Source organism: Bos indicus, chromosome 6, assembly GCF_029378745.1.
Source record: "Bos indicus isolate NIAB-ARS_2022 breed Sahiwal x Tharparkar chromosome 6, NIAB-ARS_B.indTharparkar_mat_pri_1.0, whole genome shotgun sequence".
In the NCBI taxonomy this organism is placed as follows: domain Eukaryota; kingdom Metazoa; phylum Chordata; class Mammalia; order Artiodactyla; family Bovidae; genus Bos; species Bos indicus.
The window spans coordinates 8830700-8840028 of NC_091765.1; positions in this window are offsets into that span (position 1 = coordinate 8830700).

Here is a 9329-nt window from a genome sequence, read left to right on the forward strand (position 1 = left end):
TAAATAAAATAGAGCTGTAACACTGAAAAAAATAAAATAAAATAAATAAATTTATATTTAAAAATTCTAATTGCGAATTTGAAATCTAACCAGATAAACTCACACAGTTCACATTAGGTGATACTTCTTGCCAATTTTACATGCATTTATACTGTATATCCCCTGGTAGCTCAGCTGGTAAAGAATCTGCCTGCAATGCAGGAGACCTGGATTCAATCCCTGGATTGGGAAGATCCCCTGGAGAAGGGAAATATTACCCACTCCAGTATTCTGGCCTAGAGTATTCCATTGACTGTACAGTTCATGGGTTTGCAAAGAGTCAGATTCGACTGAGAGACTTTCAATCACATATTGTATACAATGGATCTTCACTATGTTATGAGGTTATTTTGGGAAAGTCAGTACATTTCTATGAGCTTTAATTATGACACCTCTAAAATAAGATGTATGCACTAATATATCCTTTGTCTCTATTCTTTTGTTGAACTATGTACATTGGTATCTATATTTAACTTCAAATGTTTATTCATATTTGGAAGTACCACAGAAGAACAAAACTCAGTTCCTGAAAATATTAAGCTGTATTTTGAGACTGTCTAGAGAAAGCAAAATCATTTTTCACCCAAGAATAATGTTAAAATAACATTAGCCAAACATTTTATAAATAACCCAATGTCTTTTTCTTCCCCCAACTACAGCTTTCTGTTTATCTCCTTTATAGACATCCTTACTATTTAGAGTCAAGACTAATAAAAATGGGTCAGCAAAGGAATTGGGAAAGTATATCACTAGTGCCAGCAGCAAAACTGAGTGCATGCTTGTGGCCACCTCCTATCTTTCACTCATGGCATCTTAGGAATTTATAGCACCATAGCACGGCTGCACCATCATATTCCATGTATTTTCTGACTCTACATATGCTATCAAATTAAAATGCAATTAAATGCATGAGAATGATGAATGTTTTATTAAGTAAAAATATGTTTATTCTACAAGTAAAGGAAAATGTCTAGCTCATGAAATTATAGAAAAGAGACGTAAAAATACTGACATCATCTATAAAAACTTGATTTGCGACCGATGATTGTGAACTCTGTAAGGGAGGTGGCTTGAGTGCTCAGTTGCTTCAGTCATGTCTGATTCTGTGACCCTATGGATTGTAGGGGCTAGTCTCCTCTATCCATGGGATTCTCCAGGCAAGAGTACCGAAGTGGCTTGCTATGCCCGTTTCCAGGGGATCTTCCTTACCCAGGAATCGATACCATACCTCTTGTGTCTCCTGCATTGCAGGTTGATTCTTTAAACACTGAGCCACCTGGGAGGCCCAAGGAAGGTGGCAGATGAAAAAAACTACTTGCAGACCATGGAGTTGATTATTGGCTATCTACCGCTGATCAGGTACATGACCCTGGACGGGTTATTTTACCAATTTCCTCATTTGTAAAATAAATATGTTAATATATACACCAGAGTGTTCTGATTTAAAATTTAAAAGCACATGCAAAGTGATTAAATTATTTGGCAAATAGCAAGCACTCAATACCTGTCAGCTTTTAGATTGTTCCTGTCCACTTCTGGCCTCTGTGGAAATTTATTTTTCAGATTTGTCCTTCCAGTGTTTATTTACATTCTTTTTCACTTGACTTCCTTAGATCTTTGACACTTTTTACACGAACCAGGAATATTTAATATAATATGAACACTCAAATAATGAATATTTTTAGATAAACCAAGGGGAAAGAAAACAATGTGGTCATCTATTCATTCTATCAGTAGAGTTACTGTTTAAATTCAGTGATGTCAGCTGGTCTGTCCATAATATAATTCACATGCCTCTACTGCAGATGGCAACTGCAGCAATGAAATTAAAAGATGCTTACTCCTTGGAAGGAAAGTTATGACCAACCTAGACAGCATATTAAAAAGCAGAGACATTACTTTGTCAACAAAGGTCCATCTAGTCAAGGCTATGGTTTTTATAGTGGTCATATGAGAGTTGGACTATAAAGAAAGCTGAGTGCTGAAAAATTGATGCTTTTGAACTGTAGTGTTGGAGAAGACTCTTGAGAGTCCCTTGGACTGCAAGGAGATCCAACCAGTCCATCCTAAAGGAAATTAATCCTGGATGTTCATTGGAAGGACTGATGTTGAAGCTGAAATTCCAATACTTTGGCCACCTGATACAAAAAGCTGACTCATTTGTAAAGACCTATTGCTGGGAAAGATTGAGGGCAGGAGGAAAAGGGGACGACAGAGGATGAGATGGTTGGATGGCATCACTGACTCATTGGACATGGGTTTGGGTAAACTCTGAGAGTTGGTGATGGACAGGGAGGCCTGGCATGCTGCGGTTCATGGGGTCACAAAGAGTCGGACACGACTGAGCAACTGAACTGAATTGACTCGTATCATAAAATATAATCCCTATGCTTCTTATCATCTGAACAAAGCAATTTCTCTGTGTGTCTATATTAAAAATATAAAGTGTGGTGGACATTAGTACAATTTACTAATATTTGTAGTTTTCCTCCTTCCAATTATACAAGTTATTTGCATCCCTGCCATGTTAAGGTTTTTGCTCAAGTGGCTAATGAAATGTGTGCCCTTTCAGGTGGATGTGTCTAATGTCTGGTGCTCAAATCTGCAGCCCATACATTCTCTGCAGGGGTGATTGTGGAAAAAAGTGATAAGAAGATGCCATAAGACTGAGACTGTGGGGACAGTCTCAGACTCTTACCTGAGTCTACATATAGACAGTAACTATCTTAAATAAATAAAATAATAAATTTTGTTGTTGCACAGACTTTCTTTCATCAGCCAAAAGTAACAGGAAGTCCAAATCAGCACTGGTTTCAACAAAATACAAAAAAAAAAAAAAAAAAATTGATTTCTCTCTTAGAAAATTGAGAGTTAAATTGAGTAAGTTAAATTGAGGCAGCAGCATCAGGGATGGAAAGATGCCCAACAGTTCCAGTGGACAGGCTTTTCTGAACTGGTTGTTGTAAGGTCTCCCTTACTCAGTATGTTGCTGGTTTAGAATTGCTGTTTCAACTCTAACTTTCATATCCACATTACAATCAATAAGAAGAAATAAAAAAGCAATAAAGACATGGTTCTTCCCTTTAATAACTTTTTTTCTGTAAGTTGCACATACATTTGCATTCTGTTGGAATGTAACATAGTTACATAATCATTACTTGTTAAGGCAGTAGAAAATAAAAGCTACATTCTGAAAGGCCAGGTGTCCAACTGGAACATTTTGAAAGAGATAATGGTTTTTTGGAGAAGGCAATGGCATCCCACTCCAGTACTCTTGCCTGGAAAATCGCATGGACGGAGGAGCCTGGTAGGCTGCAGTCCATGGGGTGGTGAAGAGTCAGACATGACTAAGCGACTTCACTTTCACTTTTCACTTTCATGCATTGGAGAAGGAAATGGCAACCCACTCCAGTGTTCTTGCCTGGAGAATCCCAGGGATGGGGGAACCTGGTGGCCTGCCATCTATGGGGTCACACAAAGTCGGACACGACTGACGCGACTTAGCAGCAGCAGCAGGGGATCTCAAAAGAAAGATTTTATCATTTAGGTATTTTATAAATTACAGTCACAATGCCTGATGTCTGCAATGGGAAAGACATGGGCAGTTACGTTGGAACACACTGAATCTTTGCTCAAGACTGTCTGTATCCTAGAAATTGCTTAGATGGGTACTGCCAACATGCAACTCTACTCAAAGCTACTATAGATAACCAAGATCCTTTGGGACCAATATATTTTACTATATCTAGGATTTTTTTCTTTTTTTCCCCAGCTTTATTGAGATATAATTGACATACAGCATTGTGTAAGTTTAAGTTGTATTATGTGAAGATTTAGTACCATATATGTTGTAAGGTGATTACCAAAATTAGAATAAGACGTTAACACATGCTTACCTTACATAGCTCCTCCGGGCCGCCGCCCCTGACCCCGGACTTGGGTAGCTCTTCTTGGCCGTTCCTGCGCCCTTGCAGCCTGGCACTCTTGGCTGCTGCCCCTGACCTCGGACGTGGGGTAACTCCTCTTGGCCGCTGCCCTTCGGGCATGGGGTCCTCCTGGCTTCTGCCCCTGACCTCAGACGTGGGGTAGCTCCTCTTGGCTGCCCTTAGTGCACCGGTCTCAGCCACCCGTGCTTAGTGCGCTGAGCTACCCCACGTCCAAGGTCAGGGGAGGCAGCCGAGAGGAGCTACCCTGCGTCGGAGGTCAGGGGCAGCGGTCGAGAGGAGCTACCCCACGTCCGAGGCTAGGGGCGGTGGCCGGGAGGAGCAACCCCATGTCCAAGGAGCAGTGGCTGCGCGGGCGCAGGAGGGCCTAGACAAGCTATCCCATGATGAAGGTCAGGAAGTGCAGTGGGGAGGAGATACCCCTTGTCCAAGGTAAGGAGCAGTGGCTGCTCTTTGCTGGAGATACCCACGCCCAAGGTAAGAGAAACCCAAGTAAGACGGTAGGTATTGCAAGAGGGCATCAGAGGGCAAACACACTGAAACCATACTCACAGAAAACTAGTCAATCTAATCACACTAGGACCACAGCCTTGTCTAACTCAATGAAACAAAGCCATGCCCATGGGGCAACCCAAGACGGCCCGATCATGGTGGAGAGATCTGACAGAATGTGGTCCACTGGAGAAGGGAATAGCAAACCACTTCAGTATTCTTGCCTTGAGAGCCCCATGAATAGTATGAAAAGTCAAAATGATAGGATACTGAAAGAGAAACTCCCCAGGTCAGTAGGTGCCCAATATGCTACTGGAGACCAGTGGAGAAATAACTCCAGAAAGAATGAAGGGATGGAGCCAAAGCAAAAAGAATACCCAGCTGTGGATGTGACTGGTGATAGAAGCAAGGTCTGATGCTGTAAAGAGCAATATTGCATAGGAACCTGGAATGTCAGGTCCATGAATCAAGGCAAATTGAAAGTGGTCAAACAAGAGATGGCAAGAGTGAACATTAATATTATAGGAATCAGAGAAACTAAAATGGACTGGGATGGGTGACTTTAAATCAGATGACCATTATATCTACTACTGAGGGCAGGAATCCCTTAGAAGAAATGAAGTAGCCATCATGGTCAACAAAAGAGTTTGAAATGCAGTACTTGGATGCAATCTCAAAAATGACAGAATGATCTATGTTTGTTTCCAAGGCAAACCATCCAATATCACAGTAATCCAAGTCTATGCCCCAACCAGTAACACTGAAGAAGCTGAAGTTGAATGATTCTATGAAGACGTATAATACCTTTTAGAACTAACACCCAAAAAAGATGTCCTTTTCATTATAGGGGACTGGAATGCAAACGTAGGAAGTCAAGAAACACCTGGAGTAACAGGAAAGTTTGGCCTTGGAATACAGAATGAAGCAGGGCAAAGACTAATAGAGTTTTGCCAAGAAAATGCACTGGTCATAGCAAACGCCCTCTTCCAACAACACAAGAGAAGACTCTACACATGGACATCACCAGATGGTCAACACCGAAATCAGGTTGATTATATTCTTTTTAGTCAAAGATGGAGAAGCTCTATACAGTCAACAAAAACAAGACCAGGAGCTGAGTGTGGCTCAGATCATGAACTCCTTATTACCAAATTCAGACTTAAATTGAAGAAAGTGGGGAAAACCACTAGACAATTCAAGTATGATCTAAATCAAATCCCTTGTGATTATACAATGGAAATGACAAATAGATTTAAGGGACTAGATATGATAGATAGAGTGCCTGATGAACTATGGAATGAGGTTTGTGACATTGTACAGGAGACAGGGATCAAGACCATCCCCATGGAAAAGAAATGCAAAAAAGCAAAATGGCTGTCTGGGGAGGCCTTACAAATAGCTGTGAAAAGAAGAGAAGCGAAAAGCAAAGGAGAGAAGGAAAGATATAGACATCTGAATTAAGAGTTCCAAAGAATAGCAAGAAGAGATAAGAAGGCCTTCCTCAGCGATCAATGCAAAGAAATAGAGGAAAACAACAGAATGGGTAAGACTAGAGATCTCTTCAAGAATATTAGAGATACCAAGGGAACATTTCATGCAAAGATGGGCTCAATAAAGGACAGAAATGGTATGGACCTAATAGAAGCAGAAGATATGAAGAAGAGATGGCAAGAATACACAGAAGAACTGTACAAAAAAGATCTTCACGACCCAGATAATCACGATGGTGTGATCACTCACCTAGAGCCAGACATCCTGGGATGTGAAGTCAAGTGGGCCTTAGAAAACATCACTAAGAACAAAGCTAGTGGAGGTGATGGAATTCCAGTTGAGCTATTTCAAATCCTGAAAGATGATGCTGTGAAAGTGCTGCACTCAATATGCCAGGAAATTTGGAAAATTCAGCAGTGGCCACAGGACTGGAACAGGTCAGTTTTCATTCCAATCCCAAAGAAAGGCAATGCCAAAGAATGCTCAAACTACCGCTCAATTGCACTCATCTCACACGCTAGAAAAGTAATGTCAAAATTCTTCAATCCAGGCTTCAGCAATACGTGAACCATGAAGTTCAAGCTGGTTTTAGAAAAGACAGAGGAACCAGAGATCAAGTTGCCAACATCCGTGGACCATGGAAAAAGCAAGAGAGTTCCAGAAAAATATCTATTTGTACTTTATTGACTATGCCAAAGCCTTTGACTGTGTGGATCACAATCAACTGTGGAAAATTCTGAAAGAGATGGGAATACCAGACCACCTGACCTGCCTCTCGAGAAATCTGTATGCAGGTCAGGAAGCAACAGTTAGAACTGGACATGGAACAGACTGGTTCCAAATAGGAAAAGGAGTATGTCAAGGCTGTATATTGTCACCCTGCTTATTTAATATATGCAGTGTACATCATGAGAAACACCTGACTGGAAGAAACACAAGCTGGAATCAAGATTGCCGGGAGAAATACCAATAACCTCAGATATGCAGATGACACCACACTTATGGCAGAAAGTGAAGAGGAACTCAAAAGCCTCTTGATGAAAGTGAAAGTGGAGAGTGAAAAAGTTGGCTTAAAGCTCAACATTCAGAAAACGAAGATCATGGCATCTGGTCCCACCTCTTCATGGGAAATAGATGGGGAAACAGTGGAAACAGTGTCAGACTTTAGTTTTTGGGGCTACAAAATCACTGCAGATGGTGACTGCAGCCATGAAATTAAAAGACGCTTACTCCTTGGAAAGAAAGTTATGACCAACCTAGATAGCATGTTCAAAAGCAGAGACATTACCTTGCCAACAAAGGTCTATCTAGTCAAGGCTAGTGGTTTTTCCTGTGGTCATGTATGGATGTGAGAGTTGGACTGTGAAGAAAGCTGAGCACAGAAGAATTGATGCTTTTGAACTGTGGTGTTGGAGAAGACTCTTGAGAGTCCCTTGGACTGCAAGGAGATCCAACTAGTCCATTCTGAAGGAGATAAGCCCTGGGATTTCTTTGGAAGGAATGATGCTAAAGCTGAAACTCCAGTACTTTGGCCACCTCATGCAAAGAGTTGACTCATTAGAAAAGACTTTGATGCTGGGAGGGATTGGGGGCAGGAAGAGAAGGGGACGATAGAGGATGAGATGGCTGGATGGCATCACTGACTCAATGGACTTGAGTCTGAGTGGACTCAGGGAGTTGGTGATGGACAGGGAGGCCTGGAGTGCTGCGATTCATGGGGTCGCAAAGAGTCAGATACGACTGAGCGGCTGAAATGAACTGAACTGAACTACCTCACATAATTACCTTGTTGCTGCTTTTGCTGTTATTGTAAAAACATTAAAGTTCTATTTTCATAGTAGCTTCTGGGTGTGTGTATATATCAATTCAGTTCAGTCAGTCAGTCATGTCTGACTCTCTGGAACCCCATGGACTGCAGCACACCAGGCTTCTGTCAATCACCAACTCCCAGAGCTTACTCAAACTCATGTCCATCAAGCCGGTGATGCCATCCAACCAACTCATCCTCCATCATCCCCTTCTTCTCCTGCCTTCAATCCTTCCCAGTATCAGGGGCTTTTCCAATGGGTCAGTACTTCACCTAAGGTGGCCAAAGTATTGGAGTTTCAACTTCAGGATCAGCCCTTCCAATGAATATTCAGGACCAATTTCCCTTAGGATGGACTGGTTTGATCTCCTTGCAGTCCAAGGGACTCTCAAGAGTCTTCTGCAATACCACGGTTCAAAAGCATCATTGCTTCAGCTCTCAACTTTCTTTATAGTCCAACTCTCACATCCATACATGACTATTGGAAAAACCGTAACTTGACTACATGGACCTTTGTCGGCAAAGTAATGTCTCCGTTTTTTAATATGCTGTCTAGGTAGGTCATAGCTTTTCTTCCAAGGAGCAAGCATCTTTTAATTTCATGACTGCAGTCACCATTTGTAGTGATTTTGGAGCCCAAAAATGTAGTCTCTCGCTGTTTCTATTGTTTCTCCATCTATTTGCCATGAAGTGATGGGACCAGATGCCATGATCTTAGTTTTATGAATGTTGAGTTTTGAGCCAACTTTTCCACTGTCCTCTTTCACCTTCATCAAGAGCCTCTTTACTTATTTTTCACTTTCTCCTGTAAGGATGGTGTCATCTGCATATCTGAGGTTATTGATATTTCTCTCAGCAATCTTGATTCTAGATTGTGTTTCATCTAGCCTGGCATTTCACATGAAGTACTCTGCATAGAAGTTAAATAAGCAGGGTGACAATATACAGCCTTGACGTACTCCTTTCCTGATTTGGAACCAGTCTGTTCCGTGTTTGGTTCTAACTGTTGCTTCTTGACCTGCATACAAATATCTCAGGAGGCAGGTAAGGTAGTCTGATACTTCCATTTCTTGAAGAATTTCCCACAGTTTGTTGTGATCCACACAGTCAAACTTTGTCACTGTCCTCTTTCACTTTCATCAAGAGCCTCTTTCCTTCTTTTTTGCTTTCTGCCATAAGAATGGTGCCATCTGCATATCTGAAGTTATTGATATTTCTTCTGGCAAACTTGATTCTAGATTGTGCTTCATCTAGCCTGGTATTTCACATGAAGTACTCTGCATAAAATTTAAATAAGCAGGGTGACAATATACAGCCTTAAAATACTCCTTTCCTGATTTGGAACCAGTCTGTTGTTCCACATTTGGTTCTAACTGTTGCTTCTGGACTTCCCTGGTGGCTCAGATGGTAAAGCATCTGCCTACAATGTGGGCGACCAGGGTTCAATCCCTGGGTAGGGAAGATCTCTGGAGAAGGGAATGGCAACCCATTTCAGTATTCTTGCCCCCCCCCCCAACAAAAATGGGCTCAAAGAAGTTTTTTTTTTTTTTTTCAGG